The sequence below is a fragment of the Amphiura filiformis genome, chromosome 19, assembly GCF_039555335.1.
Source record: "Amphiura filiformis chromosome 19, Afil_fr2py, whole genome shotgun sequence".
Taxonomy (NCBI): domain Eukaryota; kingdom Metazoa; phylum Echinodermata; class Ophiuroidea; order Amphilepidida; family Amphiuridae; genus Amphiura; species Amphiura filiformis.
Genome location: NC_092646.1, coordinates 45,923,949 through 45,943,190, shown reverse-complemented (window position 1 = coordinate 45,943,190; position 19,242 = coordinate 45,923,949). Strand labels below are relative to the sequence as shown.

Here is a 19,242-nt window from a genome sequence, read left to right as displayed (position 1 = left end):
ACATAGCAATGTCAGGGGGTTACTGATTATTGATAAGGGCTATCACACCATGCAGGACATAGCAATGTCAGGGGGTTACTGATTATTGACAAGGGCTATCACACCATGCAGGACATAGCAATGACAGAGGGTTACTGGTTATTGATAAGGGCTATCACACCATGCAGGACATAGCAATGTCAGGGGGTTACTGATTATTGACAAGGGCTATCACACCATGCAGGACATAGCAATGACAGGGGGTTACTGATTATTGATAAGGGCTATCACACCATGCAGGACATAGCAATGACAGGGGTTACTGATTATTGATAAGGGCTATCACACCATGCAGGACATAGCAATGGAAGGGGGTTACTGATTATTGATAAGGGCTATCACACCATGCAGGACATAGCAATGACAGAGGGTTACTGGTTATTGATAAGGGCTATCACACCATGCAGGACATAGCAATGTCAGGGGGTTACTGATTATTGACAAGGGCTATCACACCATGCAGGACATAGCAATGACAGGGGGTTACTGATTATTGATAAGGGCTATCACACCATGCAGGACATAGCAATGAAGGGGGTTACTGATTATTGATAAGGGCTATCACACCATGCAGGACATAGCAATGTCAGGGGTTACTGATTATTGATAAGGGCTATCACACCATGCAGGACATAGCAATGTCAGGGGTTATGGTTATTGATAAGGGCTATCACACCATGCAGGACATAGCAATGTCAGGGGGTTACTGGTTATTGATAAGGGCTATCACACCATGCAGGGCATAGCAATGACAGGGGGTTACTGGTTATTGATAAGGGCTATCACACCATGCAGGGCATAGCAATGACAGGGGGTTACTGATTATTGATAAGGGCTATCACACCATGCAGGACATAGCAATGACAGAGGGTTACTGGTTATTGATAAGGGCTATCACACCATGCAGGACATAGCAATGTCAGGGGGTTACTGATTATTGATAAGGGCTATCACACCATGCAGGACATAGCAATGACAGGGGGTTACTGATTATTGATAAGGGCTATCACACCATGCAGGGCATAGCAATGACAGAGGGTTACTGGTTATTGACAAGGGCTATCACACCATGCAGGACATAGCAATGTCAGGGGGTTACTGGTTATTGATATAGGCCTACAAATATTGACTGCTATGAGGGGCATGGATAAATTATAGGCCCAAGGTGATCTCAGAGGCGTAGCCGAGGGCATAGTCATGGTTTTGAGATCACTGCGGGCTTATAATTTTAACCATTCCCCGAATAAAAAGCAGTCAATATTTGTTTTATAAACCAAATCTTAAGATTCTTGTCATCTGGTTGGTTAAAAGCATCAATTTTGGGAAGAGAAATTAATAGTTTCAATGCGAACGGCACAGATTACAATCTGCGATTTCCGCGTAAATATAACGCGCGAAAATATTAACGTGTGCGTAATATCATTTTACGCTGGGAACAACGCACACGCAGAACTATGCCCGGGGAATAGTTACTTTAGCGGGCATAGTCAAAACTATGCCCGCTCTTTTAACCAATCAGATGACGGGAATCTTTAGATGAGGTATATAATAAGGGCTAGCACACCATGCAGGGCATAGCAATGGAAGGGGGGTTACTGATTTTGATAAGGGCTATCACACCATGCAGGACATAGCAATGGAAGGGGGTTACTGATTATTGATAAGGGCTATCACACCATGCAGGACATAGCAATGTCAGGGGTTACTGGTTATTGATAAGGGCTATCACACCATGCAGGACATAGCAATGTCAGGGGGTTACTGATTATTGATAAGGGCTATCACACCATGCAGGACATAGCAATGTCAGGGGGTTACTGATTATTGATAAGGGCTATCACACCATGCAGTACATAGCAATGACAGGGGGTTACTGATTATTGATAAGGGCTATCACACCATGCAGGACATAGCAATGGAAGGGGGTTACTGATTTTTGATAAGGGCTATGACATCATAGCAATGGCAGGGGATTACTGGGGGTGTAATGTCACAGGGTCACAGGGCACATTCCCGCCCCCATCGATTGGAAAATTTTGAAAATCTTAAAGGAAAGTTACCAAAAAAACAGCTTGTGCCCCCAAAGCAGGTCGGTGCCCCCCCCAATCATGGTTGGCATAGGATGACTCACACTACTCCATTTTCATATTGTGGAATTCTATAATTATTAGCAAAATTCAGCCCAAAATATGTCACTAAAAATTAATGTGATTAAAAATAAGGGCTATCACACCATGCAGGGCTTAGCAATGTCAGGGGGTTACTGATTATTGATAAGGGCTATCACACCATGCAGGACATAGCAATGACAGGGGGTTACTGGTTATTGATAAGGGCTATCACACCATGCAGGACATAGCAATGGAAGGGGGTTACTGATTATTGATAAGGGCTATCACACCATGCAGGACATAGCAATGGAAGGGGTTACTGATTATTGATAAGGGCTATCACACCATGCAGGACATAGCAATGTCAGGGGGTTACTGGTTATTGATAAGGGCTATCACACCATGCAGGACATAGCAATGGAAGGGGGTTACTGGTTATTGATAAGGGCTATCACACCATGCAGGATAGCAATGACAGGGGGTTACTGGTTATTGATAAGGGCTATCACACCATGCAGGACATAGCAATGGAAGGGGGTTACTGATTATTGATAAGGGCTATCACACCATGCAGGGCATAGCAATGACAGGGGGTTACTGGTTATTGATAAGGGCTATCACACCATACAGGACATAGCAATGGAAGGGGGTTACTGATTATTGATAAGGGCTATCACACCATGCAGGACATAGCAATGACAGGGGGTTACTGGTTATTGATAAGGGCTATCACACCATGCAGGACATAGCAATGACAGGGGGTTACTGATTATTGATAAGGGCTATCACACCATGCAGGACATAGCAATGTCAGGGGGTTACTGGTTATTGATATACAAATATTGACTGCTATGAGGGGCATGGAAAAATTATAGGCCCAAGGTGATCTCAGAGGCGTAGCCGAGGGCATATAGTCATGGTTTTGAGATCACTGCGGGCTTATAATTTTAACCATTCCCCGAATAAAAAGCAGTCAATATTTGTTTTATATACCAAATCTTAAGATTCTTGTCATCTGGTTGGTTAAAAGCATCGATTTTGGGAAGAGAAATTAATAGTTTCAATGCGAACGGCACAGATTACAATCTGCGATTTCCGCGTAAATATAACGCGCGAAAATATTAACGCGTGCGTAATATTATTTTACGCTGGGAACAACGCACACGCAGAACTATGCCAGGGGAATAGTTACTTTAGCGGGCATAGTCAAAACTATGCCCGCTCTTTAAACAATCAGATGACGGGAATCTTTAGATGAGGTATATAATAAGGGCTATCACACCATGCAGGACATAGCAATGGAAGGGGGTTACTGATTATTGATAAGGGCTATGACATCATAGCAATGGCAGGGGATTACTGGTGGTGTAAATTATGTCACAGGGTCACAAGGCACATTCCCGCCCCCATCGATGGGAACATTTTGAAAATCTTAAAGGAAAGTTACCAAAAAAACAGCTTGTGCCCCCAAAGCAGGCCCGGTGTCCCCCAATCATGGTTGGTATAGGATGACTCACACTACTCCATTTTCATATTGTGGAATTCTATAATAATATTATTAGCAAAATTCAGCCCCAAATATGTCACTCAAAAGTGAACCATTTTGACGTTAACATTTCAGTTTCTCCTTATATTAAAAAAATTATATCATTCATGTATATAGCTGCAACAAGTTGATTTTTAAAATGTATTCGTATATACATGTTAACTGACATTATTTAAAGGATGGATTCAAAACCCAACTACCAAGTAGATTCCTGTCAGAACCTGAGTGGTTTAATCACATTCTAATATCACCACCTTCAAGAACCTTCTTAAAAGACTCACCTCTTTCCCACTGTGTAGCTTCTTTGCCTTATACTCTGTAAAAGGCGCTTATAAGTTTCATTGTTATTGTTGCAAACAATAGAAACCAGGTCCAGTTGTCAGTTCTGCCATGCAAGTTGATTGGCAGTTGGGTTTGAAACTATTCTCAAGTAAAAACAAAATCTTACAAAAATGTTTAAAACTATTATTAATACCAATAATATTGATACAGATTAATTTGTCTATGAAAGGGCACACAAATGTACAACATGAATCTTAAAATTTATATTGAAAGTAGTTCATGAATTTAAAGATCAACAATCAAAGCACATCATCTTCATGCTCACATTCACAGAATTCAGCTACACCCTGGATATGTACTAAACTGTACCCATGTGAATCCACTATCTATCTAATGCAGATTCAATTCAGATTCTCATCTGATTTAACAGATTTAACCATGCAAAATCAAGCAACGGTATATAGTGATGGTCATCAAACATGAGCCAGCTTAGAAGAAAGCAGGCTGTATCTTTTAGGAAGTTATTGTAACATCCTGGAATGTGCTATTCCATAAAATAAGTGCACACCCTGTATAGAGGGATAAATTTCAATGAAGGAATTATAAATCTCAAAATTCTAAGCTTAATGCTCCACATGTATCCATTCACAGTGAAACGATGATGAAAAAAAAACTGTGGATCGACTTTTTTCAAATATCTGCAAGCCAAAGGAGAGCACTTTGTTAATGCGCCTGTCACACTATACCGAATAGGTCTTCCGTACAAGAAACGGATGGTATTTTAGTAAATACGTTGTTGTTCGTCAATGATCGTTTATGTTCTTTTTATGTCCTGCTATCATCCGCCAAATGCGTTAAGTCCGTCGGCAAGTTTTGTGCATGCACATCCGATGTGTGTTCGCATGGTGCTGCATATTGCCGGAGTTTGTTCGCTCTCCTTTCGTTCATATTCGTTCTTTGTTCGTTGCAGTCGGCCTGTGTTCGTTGCAAATACGTTCCTGTGAGGCCTTCACCCCAAATATTCTTCCGAACTGGTGATTTCGCCACCGGATAGCATATTTTTGTATTCGGTGATGTACGTTGACCCATTCCGTCTTAGTGTCACACTACACCGGATCGGTCTTCCGTACAAGAAACGGACGGTATTTTAGCAAATCCGTTAGTGTTTGTCAATGTTCGTTTTATGTTCTTCATATGTCCTGCTATTATCCGCCAAATGCGTTTCGTGTTAGGTGATGTTTTTTTAGTCCGTTGACACTCCGTTTCAAGTTTTGTGCATGCACAAAACTTGAAACGGAGTGTGCCGGATACACATGTTCGGAAGTTGTCCGATGTGTGTTCGTACGATCCTGTATATATTCCCTGGGTTTGTTCGTTATTCTATCGTTTATATACCGCAGGTGTTTGGGAGGTTTAGCAGGTGCTTGTGCCGGATGTAGGCCTATGGCTAACATGTGCATCGATCATGGGGGGGGCTCTTTCTGAAGGGTGTGGGACTAATATCAAATTCCCCCAGTACTTTTAGTAGTGACTGACAAGTAGAAAAAAGGGGGAAAGGAGAGAAAAAAAAAAGAAAAGAAAGTGAGAAAAATTGAACAGAGAAGAGAAAAGTTAAATTGCATGTAATTTAGTAGGCCCATGCATGTAAGTAGTATTGGGGGAAGAGGCACTTTCTGAAGGGTAGAGGACGCGATATCAAATTCCTACCAGTTTTAGTGATTGACAAGAAAGAAAAAAGAAGAGAAAAGGTTAAATTGTACGTTATTGAGTAGGCCCAGGATAGAAGTAAGCCTAAGTATAGGCCTGTGATTATTATAGGCAGTGCTTAAAGGTGGTTCCTTGGCCCAAAAGCCTGTGAAAATTACTGCCGGCCTGTAGATATGTAGGGCCCGTGACATTTTGTCACCAAAGTCAGTATTTAAGACAGACTTACTGACTTTAACATATCAATCCATGCATGCTTTACCTGAAATTACGAGTCTTATATCTAAGTGTCAGTGGACCAGTGTAACATTTTAAATTTTGCAAATTCAGTTCGGGCCTTCTTTGTTTTTTGTTGCAAAAAAATGATGCACCAAAAACAATTTTCCAAATTTTCCATTTTTAAAATTAAATTTTTACACAATAGGCCTAGGCCTAATAATATAAATAGGCCCTACAGTCCCCATGCAAATGGCTTCAATTGGACCTTCATTTTGAAAAATGGACAAGTCTTCCTTTTTGCTTCTGCTATGGACATCCACGTGTTATTTTTAAAACAATTGTTTATATTATACAATAATGGTGAAAACTTTTCAATGGCTTCAATTAGGCTTTCGTTTCACCAATTTGGATGTTTCAAACTAAAATAGTACCCAATAATAGTGCTAAAATTGATCCAAAAAATGACAAATGGCTTCAATTGGGCCTTCATTGTCCAAAGGTTTCTCACCTCTATTACCCTCGGAGGCTGGTTGCCCTGATATATAAGATTTGTAGCTCTTTTGTACTTATTAGCCAATATTTGACCATTTTCGTCAAAGTTTTCCCCCTTAAAAGTTGTCTTTCCCCACTTTGTTCACCCTCTGAAAAAGTGCTTGCTACGTCACTGCCTCTAAGGGGTCAAAAACCCTCTCAAACACCCTCTCCTCCCCCACTTTTCTGATAGGGTGGACGTCCCTGTTGGTGCCACATGCGACGGATTCGCCGGTCATTTGTCGAACGTTGAACGATTGAATATAAGACGCCTGCAGGATTATTAGCGGCCACAACGCATAGAGAGACTTAACGGAATCGGACCCCTAAACCGGTCATTTGTCCGACGTTGACCCCAAAATCTGGTCATTTGTCGGACGTTGAACGATCGAATATAAGACGCCTGCAGGATTATTAGCAGCCACAACGCATAGAGAAACGAACAGGAATCGCACCCTCAAATCCGGTCATTTGTCGAACGTTGAACGATCGGATATAAGACGCCTGCAGGATTATTAGCGACCACAACGTATAGAGAGACGAACGGGAATCGGACCCAAAATCCCACCAAATCTTCTGCCGGACTGGTGATTTTTCCACCGAATAAATTATTTTTGTATTCGGTGATGTACGTTGATCCAGTCCGTCGTAGTGTGACAGACCTATAAACAACGACCTCCAATGTTGCAGGGAGATAGGAAAAGGTCTTAACTCTCTTCACGCGGGTGTCGACTGCAGACGACATGTAAAAAAAAAAAAATCAAATTCAAAAATTTCAGAAATGTAAATTTTCATGACCATATTTGGAATCAGCATGGAAAATGCATTAAAATGAGTACAAACAAGCCTAGTATTGGTTCAGTAGTTCTTAAGATAGCTCTTGATATTTTGAGAAAATATTTCAAAACTTCAACTTTTTCCGTTGAAGCGCATGGCTAGCACGCAGAGCATTAAGATTGAATATGACTTACCTGTGTATCTCTGCAACTTTCTTGTCCACTTCACTTTTGTGTTCCTAAAAATACAAGAAAATAAATCAACCCAAGATTAGATAGAATAATAAGGCAAAAAAAAAAATTGTTGTGTTGCCCTCAAGTGGGAAAATGGGAAAGTTGGGTCAGACGGTCGGATTTCTTTTTTTTTTTTCTTTCTTTTTTTTAAATTTTTTTAAATCCCCTCAAATATTAAATTATGCTTCTTAAATTAGGGGACATTTGTCAATTTTGACTTCTGGATACCTCTTAGACATCAATTGTGACATGATCAAGGGGAATGAGTCACATGTCGACCCTGGTGGAAAATGAGTTTTAAATAAGTTTCTAAAGAAACTAAAAACCCCACATAGGTACGACTTTTCTTTGCGAAGTTACGTCAGTTTATCGATCTCTGAAAACAATATAAAATAAAAGAATTTGAACACTTTCTTTGCCATTATCTCAAAATCAATATTAGCGACATCCGACTCATTTCCCTTGATCGTGTCACAATTAAAGACTAGTCTTTCGATAAAATATTAATTTTAAGTGAAAAACATTGAGTTTTTGAACAAATCTGTAAAAATCATCATTAAAAAAAAAAAAAAACAAAAAATTGCACCCCTGATTTTTCAAGATTTAGGGTCGGACGGTTGAGGGCAACACAACAATTTTTTTTTGGCCTAACACCTAAACCGAGCCCTATGCTAAACATGTTGCTAAATGCACAGATATGTTTCCATGGATCCTAGGCTTCTGGGCTTCCATGGACCCTGGCTGAGGGATGTGCTGCACCTCAAGGTGCTTTGTTTGTTTATTTGTTTTCTGTTTTGCTTGTTTGTTTTTCTAGCATTATTTTCGCCAGCGCATAGGGCGCTGGTACCTAATTCTGAGATGGGGTTTGTGTACACTAAAGATTAGCTAAGATTATAGCCTTCTTCTATTGGTATGAATTATTTTTTTTACTTCTCGTGGTGGAAATGTTTTTGATGTCTGCTAATTCGATTTGCAAGGAAAAGAAAGTATGTTTTGCCGTTTCAACGAGCTAAAACGATTGAGTATTGCCAAAGTTATGTTTGAATTAATTATGACTTAAAAAGTTATCATAGGTTAGGCCTACACATATAAACATAAACTTGTTCAGCAATGAGCATATCAAAAAAATGACATGGTCAAAGCGGGGGAATGATCACGAGGTCATATCAGTGGACTACTGATGTTTGGTTGCCTGTGAGTGCATAATTGATATGTTGATAACAGATCTAATAATGTTGTGGAATCAAAATCTTCATTATATGGACCACATTGAAGTCAAAGTAATTATCTATCCTATCCTGTATCGTTTTATGGATAAAATTGACTCAAAATGTTATTGATGATATTATTGCTATCTTAACATCAGTTTTGTCTTTTCAACGGGAAAAATCCGATTGAAAATAAAGTTTTTAGGGGCTAGCTATAATATTGAACAATATATCCCATATTTTGACATGCACTTATAGAAAATAAATTAATTATTGTCTTACTTTATAAATGATAAATACTGTAAAATGACACATAACTAAAGTGAGGCCAATTTCTATCTTTTTTATTTGATTCATAAAATTACATTCAACAAAATGATTGAAGACTGAGAAAACACACAATGCAGACTACAGAATGGAGTAGGTAAGATGCCATGTCCATAGCTTTGCAGGAGTTTCGGACTAACAATCAACACATTAAAAAAATACAGTTTAAAAGTGAAGATTGTATTGAATGATCAGTCCTTTATCATGTGCTTGCCTCTATCTACTTTATAGTAAGCTATAGGCTACATTGCGAAATAATATAAAATTATTTTAAAATAAAATGTCCATGTAAGTTGAGTTAACATAGCGAATTAACTAACAACTGCAGTGTATTTCTTGATTTTTATAATAAGCATGGGTAAAAAGCAGTAAAGACAAAAATACAGAACAATTTGGAGTAATGAATTAAAGAGTTGACAGGAGTTTAATAGGAGTTAATGTGTTTTGCTGTTTCAGTGTGCATGTTCTCACCATTGATGGTTTGGTGAACTGTCATGTAACATGGATGTAAGCGTGATCCTAAAAATGCCTTTCACGGTGACCCAAACTATTTACAAGACCTCTTCTGCATTGACGCTGGCCTTCCCTTTTAAAGGGAATTTTTATTAATGCTATCCACAGCCACAGGGCCAGTAATTAAAAAAAAGTTCCTGGCTGGACTGCAAAATTTTGCAGCCTGACATTTGGGTTTCTTGGAATGATCTGAATTGTTAACCTGCCGGCCGCGGCCGCGCGCACAGGGGTTGATGTAGGCCCTACATAGACCGCTCGATCACTTGTTCAAAAAAGTTCAAAAAAAGATAACTAAGTCGAAGCCAACCAATTTGCATGTAGATGAACGATAATTGTACAAGGATTACTTGGCGACTTCAAAATTTGAAGAAAAAAATCGCCTTCGGCTTAAAAATCCGGTAAAACTTGAAAATTTATGAAAATTCAGCTCAAAATCCAAGATGGCGGCCGTAAAGTGAAAATTGTCAGAAGAAGAAAACTAAATCGAAGCCAAGCCATTAACATGTCTCACATGATAGGTAATTGCATACAGATTAATTGGGGACTTAAAAAATGAAGAAAAAATTAGCCTTTGGTTTCAAAATGCACAAAATGGCAAAAATCCAAAATGGCGGATATACGAATAAATGATCAGAGCCAACACCCTCTGCCAGACAGACTGACTGGTACTCTGACATTTTACCATTTTGCACCTGAAAGTAAAGATACAGCCAGCAGATGTAAAGGATCAGCGGCGCTGCAATTTTCTAGAGACTTTCTATAAGTTTTTGTTGCTTGTATATTCCGACATTTTGAGTGAATGTTTGGCTATAAAAATAGCAAAAATTAATTTCTGTGTGTAATAACTTATGTAGGTTAAAAACTATAGTTCATTCATGAATTAAAGTTTTAACTTCAACACTACACTATTTTTCGCTCACCTGACGTCATCAGTGAGAGATATCCCGATTGTAGACAAGATATCACCACAGCATCACCATCTTAAGATTGATAAAGGTTCTTGTTCAGATCCAATAAAATGATACTACTCACTCAGAAATATTTCAATTCCTATCAGGAATCTTGTTCACTCTGGTACTGGTGTTTCTAGGTGTTTTTAGAGCCGGCAACACTTCTGTCTGGTTTTGATGACGTCACCAAACTTTCTTGTTGCCGAGAATTTATGACCTGGTCATAAATTTTGTCCAGTCTGTAAGCCCCTCGTCCTTGTTCATGGTGTCTTTTCCTCTACTTCTAATCCAGATTGCTTCCTTTAGCCAGCGTGTTGTTTTGTCTGACGTCATCAAAACCAGACAGAAGTGTTGCCGGTTCTAAAAACACCTAGAAACACCAGTACCAGAGTGAACAAGATTCCTGATAGGAATTGAAATATTTCTGAGTGAGTAGTATCATTTTATTGGATCTGAACAAGAACCTTTATCAATCTTATGAACTATGAACGATCCTGATGAATCTGTTTCAAGAGCATCACCATCTGCTGAAGACGCTAGTCGGACTAGTGAAAACGTTCCAGGTGAGCGAAAAATAGTGTAGTGTTGAAGTTAAAACTTTAATTCATTTTATCTACCACTACGTATGAATATCCACTCGTATAGTTCATTCATGTTATTACTTGTTGTTCAAGAAATAAGACAGATCAATGCACTTGCACTGAATGCTGAGTTTGTCCAATGCACTTGCCCTGTAGGGCTCATCATGCATTCCCGGCATGCATTACACACAACATCTCCGTGCACATATATGTTTAATTTCATCAGAACTGGGTAGTGTAATTACCATATTGATAAATCATAGAACTTGGAAAAAAGAACATGAAATTTCAGTACAGAAAATTTGTTCTATTCCTTCATATGTGACCCGTTACAGCAAAAGGTACCTTAAGTCGGGAGCTACATATGCCTTATTTTGCTAGTAACAAATGCATTCTAAACCAATCATTAATCCTATTGTTGTAGAGGATAATAAGCCTGTACCTGTCTATAGAACTGTTTGTTATACAGCTCTAGTCTTTATTTGCTAAGGCTAATCCCTGTTCAAGTGGCATGAGTGGTGGGTTACAAAAGCATTGTATTGTATTTGTATAGGTATGTATTAGCCACCCACTAACATTCCTGAACCTCGTTGACTTATAGATGATTTGAAATGACCGCCACTTCAGATTGTCGTTATTGTTTGATATTTTCTGCCAACATTGGGGAAAAAGAGACACTTGTAGCAGCCGACATAAGGTACCTTTCGCTGTAACGGGTCACATATAAGCATTCCCAATATCAAAATATCACAAGAAGGTCGAGGGTTAAGGTTGGGGTTGAGGTTAAGGTTGGTTGCATAAAGCCTAATTCACACTATTTTATTTGGCGTCAGATACTTGTACTTCAAGTACTTGTTAATCAAGTTGTTTCAAATTCAAAAATTCTGGGAAGATATCTTTGAAGATTTTTGTGATAAGGGGAATGTAGGGTGGGAAGAAATTCATATCCGGAATTTCAAATGTACCATTGAGACTCAGTTAAGATCATTTTATTTTAAACTATTCCATAAGGCAATTGCTTTCAACAGCTTTCTCCACAAAATTGGAAGAAAAGATTCTCCTCTTTGTTTCTTTTGTGACAAATTTCCCGAAACTGTGGTTCATGTTTTTTGTGAATGTGATAAAGTTAAATGTATCTGGAATGAGTTATTTAACATGTTAAATGACAAACTTCACCTGAATATTCAGTTTAATAGTTTTGACCTTATGTTTGGTATTGCCAATGATAATTTACTTTCCTTTTTAATATTATGCAGTAAATACTACATTTACAGATGTAGATTTCAGGAAGTGAACCCAAACTTTACTGCTTTGAAAAACTTCATTTTGATGAAAAGAAAAATGGAATATGATATTGCTTATAAAAAGGGTAAATTAAGTAATCACTTTACAAAGTGGTGCTTTGACATTTGATGTACAAGGTGCATCAGCACTGTAATATTGTTTTGCCATTATGTCACATGTACATGTATGTTGACTCTGTATGATATACAAAATGTATCTCATTATTCATTATTTGTGCATTATGTAGTACACTATGCCATGTATGTATACACACATTTGCAGCTGTAATTGTGATTCTCTGTGATTATATTATTCTTATGTTTGCTTTTTCCAATAAAAAATATAATGACAAAAAAAAAAAAAAAAAAAAAAGTTGTTTCAATTCACTTTATTTTCTAACAAATGTTTGTTGATGAAAAATCCTGGTGAAAATATATTATTATTGATTTCATGTCAACAAACAATCATTAGACATTAAAATTGACTGGAAATAGAATGGAAGTATATTGAATAACAAATACCTATTGCATTGAATATTAATTCTCTTCACGCGGGTGTTGATTGCAGACGACATGTTTTAAAAAAATCTAAAAATTCAAAATTTTCAGAAATGTAAATTTTCATGACCATATTTGGAATCAGCATGAAAAATGCATTAAAGTGAGTACAAACAAGCCTAGTATTGGTTCAGTAGTTCTTAAGATAGCTCTTGATATTTAGAGAAAATATTTCAAAACTTGAACTTTTTCCGTTGAAGCGCATGGCTAGCATGCAGAGACTTAATATCCAACTTCTGATAGAGAGTCTGAACTGGATGTGAATTGCATATCCCCTTGGCTGGTTGCTGACAAACTTGATGTAGTTTACAATTCACGTTTGATTATAATTGACATTAACAGTAAGTCTTCAGGTGCATAACTGTAGGCCTACATGATTCACATTCAAGTCACTCATGAAGACATGATCAACTATTAATGTTTAGCTGTGATATAATCTAAAACAACTTATTTTCATGAGAACATCTTTTTGCAAATCAACAATGACTACCATTTCTGCAAAGTGTAACAGCTCGACATTTACTTCTGAATATATATCAAATATACAGAGAAGCATGAAAAACTTTATTCTAAGCTGAAGTTATAATTTCATATCACAAATATGTGCTTCTAATTTTGCAAAATTAAATTTATGGTGAAATATTTCACTTTACATTCAGCACATACCACTCAGTGCCCTACTTTTCAATGTATCACAATTATCTTCAGTATGTATCTTGCGTTATAGGTGTCACATGCCCCAAGTCACATCTTGAATGTTGACTTTCATGTTCAAAACATACCGGTCATGAATCCTTTACTTCTAGGCATGCAGTTATAGCTGTGTTCCGCGGGCTGTGTTCATATTATCGGACGTACGCCCAGCAGAATATGCATTAGTGGCAGTGTGACCAATGGTCAGCGTAAGTTCCTGCATGTTTCTCACTGTTCAGTCGTACCTGGCTGACAGTTCCGATATTTCGTATTATCATCCTCAGTGTTTACACAACTAAAACATTGTTGTTGAACAGTACGGTATTTTAAGTCTACCAGACATGTCATGCGCGTATTTTGGGGGGGCTTTGGGCGCCAGCCCCGGGTCAAAGTAGGGGCGGCAAAAACGAAGGGCGTATGGAAGAAGAAGGCGGCAAAAACAAGGGCGGCAAAAAAACGAAGGGGGCGGCAAAACGAATTAGCAAAGAATAAAGGGCGCAAAAAATTTGAAAAGCCTAAAAAATTTTGAAAAAAGGTTGCTTTTAGGGCGCTAGCGCCTGAAATCCTTTTTTCAACCTTTTCGGGCTGTTAAGGAAGGGGCGGCAAAATTGTTTCTTCTTCAGCCCCCCCGGGGTTTGGGCGGCCACGGTACGCCACTGCATGTACATGAGTAGGTTGTACCATTGTCTTTGGTGGAAATTCTGTGGTCAGTGAATGTATTATATAAAAACAAGTACTTCACATTACACTTTTGGTACTTGAAAAAAAAATATATATATAAGAAAAGAAAAACTGTTCCCGACTGACCGACCCAACTTCTGAAAGTGATCTATGGACAAGCAAACAATTAATTTTTTTGGCCTAATTATAATGAAATGTTCCTGATGGCATTTTAATAAGATTGTCATACTAAAATGATTAGGCATCAAATATTTGAATGAAAACTCTTCACCCCGGTATAATCAGTGGCGTACCGTGGCCGCCCCAACCCCGGGGGGCTGAAGAAAATTCAATTTTGCCGCCCCTTCCTCAACAGCCGAAAAGGTTGACCTAATTTTTTTCTTGGTCATTTGAAAAGTGAAGAGCAAAAAAAAAAAAAAAAAGGGTTTCAGGCGCTAGCGCCCTAAAAGCAGCACATTTTAATGTATAGTACCATTTTTTCGAAATTTTTTATGCTTTTTCAAATTTTTCCGCTCTTTTTTATTTACTAATTGTTTTTGCCGCCCCTTCTTCTTCCGCCGCCCCTTCATTTTGGCCGCCCCCTGCTTTTACCCTGGGGGGCTGGTGCCCCCAAAGCCCCCCCCAAATATGCACATGATAATGAGCCTAAGCTCAATCTACCTACCAATGTCTTCTTATATCCAACATGAATGTGTGCTGACACAAATTATTCCACAAACCATGCACAAACACTGCAAGTTCCTTTCACCTCTCGCTTAGCAACGGATAAGAATAGAAGACAGCGATGCAAGAAAATATCACAATTTTCCCATCTGTTTCTTTCACCCTTTTCGCTTAAGCTTTCCAAGGCACGAAGAGCAACCTACAGAGTCAGTGTTATTGTACAAGCCCTGAGCTCTCAAGATACAGGTCTTGTTAGATCCACTTTGGACAAATTGGTAGGACGGAGAAACAATAACAACTCAGTTGGTAGTGAGGGACTCCAGAGCTTTCTGGTGCCATTATATCATTTGCCTGCATCCAATGTGAAGACACAGTGTAATTATTATGAGTAAGATGGTGGTCGGCCGGCTGCATTGATATGGCAATATGATAGGTGTTTATGTGCTGGGATTGCTGGCTTGAGGATGATATGTCTTTATTCTTAAGTCAGCTCATCTCTAACTCGGTTATCTATTAATAAACTTTATTGATATGTTTTGCCCCAGTAATATTTTTTACACAACAAATTTTCATACATTTTCATTTGTAAACTTAAATTGACTAATTTTAATTAGTTGTCTCACAACAGGCACATCACTTTTTTGCACAGTTTTTAACTATTTTGCACCTTTTTTACAGCTTTGTGTAACTTTGGGCGCCCCACTTTTTGTCACCTTGCTACGCGCCAGTGCCTATCTCACAAACTTATATTATTTTATGCACAGAAAGTTACAATGGTGCAAAATGCTTGGATGTGATTAAAATTTAAGTAGATTTGCAGAATTCAGCAGCCTGTTTTAACAGGTTTTGTCATTTTTTTTGAAAATCTGGCTGTTTTTGTGTGATTTCCCATTTCCCCCCATGTGACATAGGGCCTGTTCCAGATCATGATTTTACATTTAAAATCACTCGCCTTAAAAAAAAAAAAATCCGGATCCGGAGGGGGGGGGTGGGTGGGTGTTGTGGGTGGGGGAGGGTGAAAATTTGAAATCGCTCTTATTTTCAACCACTGGCATCTCAAGGCAGCCAATGTGTAGGATATAGCTCAATTTGGGCTCCAATTTGTATATTTTGCATAGGGTTCAATGTAAAATTAAAACTTCACATGCATTTTACTGGAATTCCAAGTGCTTTTTTCCTCTGACGTCAAAAAAATAGAATTGATTCCGGACTAAAAACGAGAACGCGCATATTACTTGCAGACTTCGAGATAAAAAAAAAGAAGAAAAAAAAGCGGAAATTTAAATCGAATTTGCTCCACAGCTCCAAAGTACACAATGTGCTTGCACTGTGATTAAGCAGCACTTGTATATCCGATTTGGGAAATGCAGCCAATGGGCTGTTCCAGTTAAAAATCCTTACACGCTCTAGATGGAGGTCATGACGTCAGGAGTGTAGGTACCAAATGTAGTCACCCGTTCAGGCAACTCCATTTGATATTCACACTCCCTGTGTGGAAGCCCGGGGGGTCACTCCCATTGTGGCCTGTACACCATCCGCGATAATCAACTTTTGAAAAGAACCCTAAACAAGGATTTAACCCTTGGCTAAAACGATACACTAAACAGGTGTTTTCACACCCAAAACAGGGATTTTATTCCTTGCATCAAATTTCATACCCTAAATTTCATTTCCGCATATTAGCAATTGCAATTTTGCCACTCTTTTTGGCAATATTTCATGTTTTTGACACCCTAAACACGATCACGCCAGCGTATCGTGCCTATCCACAAAAAAACTACCCTTTTACACGTTTTTATTATCTCAGATGGTGTACATGCCACAATGGGAGTGACCTCCCGGGTGTGGAAGATGTCTTGCCTGGTGGGGAGTATGGAATTCAAATGGAATAGCCCAACAGTTCTTCTTTTGTAGGATTTGAAGGATTTCAATTTTTAGGCCCCATGTCACATGGCCGGGGGGAAAAATCTCACATATTTAGCAGCATTTCTCCTCATTTATCACAATTTTGCAGAATTCAGCAGCCTGTTTGAACAGATTTTGTCGTTATTTTAGAAAATCTGGCTGTTTTTGTGTGATCTCACAGGAAAAGTTGAGGGCTATATGAGCACAAAACAATAACTTAGCAAAGAATATTAAGCCCAATATGTTTACAAAATCATCGAAAAAATACCTTATGAATCCTGCACAGTAATTTGTCCAGAGTAAAGAAATGAACACCCCTAAAAAATGCGCAGTCATTTTTGTTTTCATGGATGGTGGCTTAACATGCTAATACTTCTCTCTAAAAATATTTTGACTTTTATCAGTAAATGCACTTTGTAGCATTACATATACTGAGTGAGGTATTTTAGTAGTATTAATTTTTATCGCTTGCAAATTTTGATTCATGATTTTAAATATATAGCTACACATTACAGCCTATGAGTCATGAATATTTTGTGGGCTTTTAATTTGTGATTTTGAAATAGCCACAAAAATAAAACCTCATGGAAAATTTCTGGCTATAGACATGATAGAGAAGTGCACTACCTAGTACAGGTCTCCAACACATACCTGATGCAGCACCATGAACTGGCGTGTGATTTGCAGCCTACATACCATGCCTAGCAGGGCGTAAGATAATTGGCCAGAGACGTACAAGAAGGAAGTAAGTCTTACAGCTGCTTTATTCAAAGTATACATTGGATGGATCTATTTCCCGATCTATTTACAATGGATGCTAATTTTGAGAAAAGTGGTTCTTTTGGTGGAAAAAACATGGACTTTTTACCCAGGGGGGTACTCAAGTTTGATTTTGGTAGGGGTGTGCCGTTGAGAATTTAAAAGTGGACCCATAAATATACTAATTTTTCAAGAAATTTGGACCCATTGATATACCAAAAGTCAAAATTTTTGGCCACATTTAACCCAAATTGTCTTAGTTTTTTAAAAATTTTCCCAAAATTTTTTTGGAAATTTTTGAAATTTTGGCTAGATTGAGGTAAAATTGGCCTATTTTTCAAAAAAATTTGAAAAAAGGACCCATTCATATACTAAAATTGGCTTAGAAAAAGGGTCACTGATATACCAAAAAGCCAAAAATGCTACCCATATTTGCGGCACGTCCCGGTGTGGTCGTTTGTACTAAGTACCCCCCGACTTTTTATGCTACAACAACCAGTGACACAGCCAATGGGGCCGGCAGCATGCATGCAGCATCCCCTATTGAAAATCTTGCCCCTCACCTCAAAAGGAACCACATCTCCATGATGGTATACATGTAAACATCTCAAAAAAAGTAACTAACCCCTCTTAAATAATGGCCATTATTCAAAAAGGGGCTATTGTATTACAAATCTCTAAAATGCGTTGGAAGCAAAATTTATATCTGCGCATTTTGACACCTCATTTGATACGATAGCCCAGAAAACAATAAAACACTGGCCAAATTTGAAAGTTGCACTTACATACAAATTTTTACAATACAAAAACACTCAGAGATATCATTACACAGATTTCCTTCCATTAATACACTGAATATAAAGTCAATACAATTTACTGCAACTTTCAAATCTTGGGTTACATTGAGTTAAATATGTACACTGTGATGTCAATATTTAGTCAATTGCTAAATTCTGCTTCCAACACATTTTACAGATTTGTAATACAATCACCCGTTTTTGAATATAAATGGTCACTATTTAAGGGGGGTTAGTTACTCTTTTTGAGATGTTTATATGCCATGGTTTTGGGTGCCATTTCAGGCATTTTTACGTAGCCTTGGTGTAGCGGTTGTTCCTTCGATCGCCGGGCGACCTTGCACAACTTTGACCCGGGTTCATGCCCTGGCCGTGCCCAAAGACTGTATGTGCACTTGGTTTATTCCGAAGATCCGATCCATGCTTGCTCTCGCAGGTTTTCTCAGGGATCTCAAGTTTCCTGCTAGTTTCAAAATTGGTTATTAGTTGTTTGTTTATAACAAACTTCCTTCGCCTGATGAAATTTGGGGAGCTGCACAGATAATTATTTTCTTTGTTAATTTTAAAATGTTAGTTCGTATCTTAATGCTGTATATTTAAATATGGTTGCCATGTGTTTATGCTTTTAATTTACGTATGCTTTGTAAAGCGCATTGAGATTTGTTTGTAATGCGCTATATAAGAATAAATTATTATTATTATTATTATTATATAATTGGTGGATGTTACAATCTAAGTGCAAATCATTCTGATGATTCACTAGTGGCATCGAAATAACAGTGCTCTGTATCTTATAGAAAAATGCGCTATATACATTCAAAATTGATTTTATATAGTGATGCCCCTCACATTTTGGCATTATTGGTAGCTTTCAGTCAAGTC

At 38.1% G+C, this 19,242-nt stretch overlaps 1 protein-coding gene across 5 annotated transcripts in view; it reads right to left on the bottom strand.

Annotated features, from left to right (window-relative positions):
- The window catches only part of LOC140141372 (uncharacterized), a 278,662-nt gene that overhangs the window by 235,417 nt on the left and 24,003 nt on the right, over nt 1–19,242 (bottom strand). For 3 of the 5 annotated variants that reach the window (XM_072163211.1, XM_072163218.1, XM_072163214.1), the window contains exons 1-2: nt 14,901–15,293; nt 7,404–7,447 (exon numbers count right to left, since the gene is read on the bottom strand). The gene's annotated coding sequence lies outside the window, so the exon portion shown is untranslated. Of the gene's footprint in view, nt 1–7,403; nt 7,448–14,900; nt 15,294–19,242 lie in introns of those variants that run through there. The other 2 variants (XM_072163212.1, XM_072163216.1) reach the window with 1 other exon arrangement.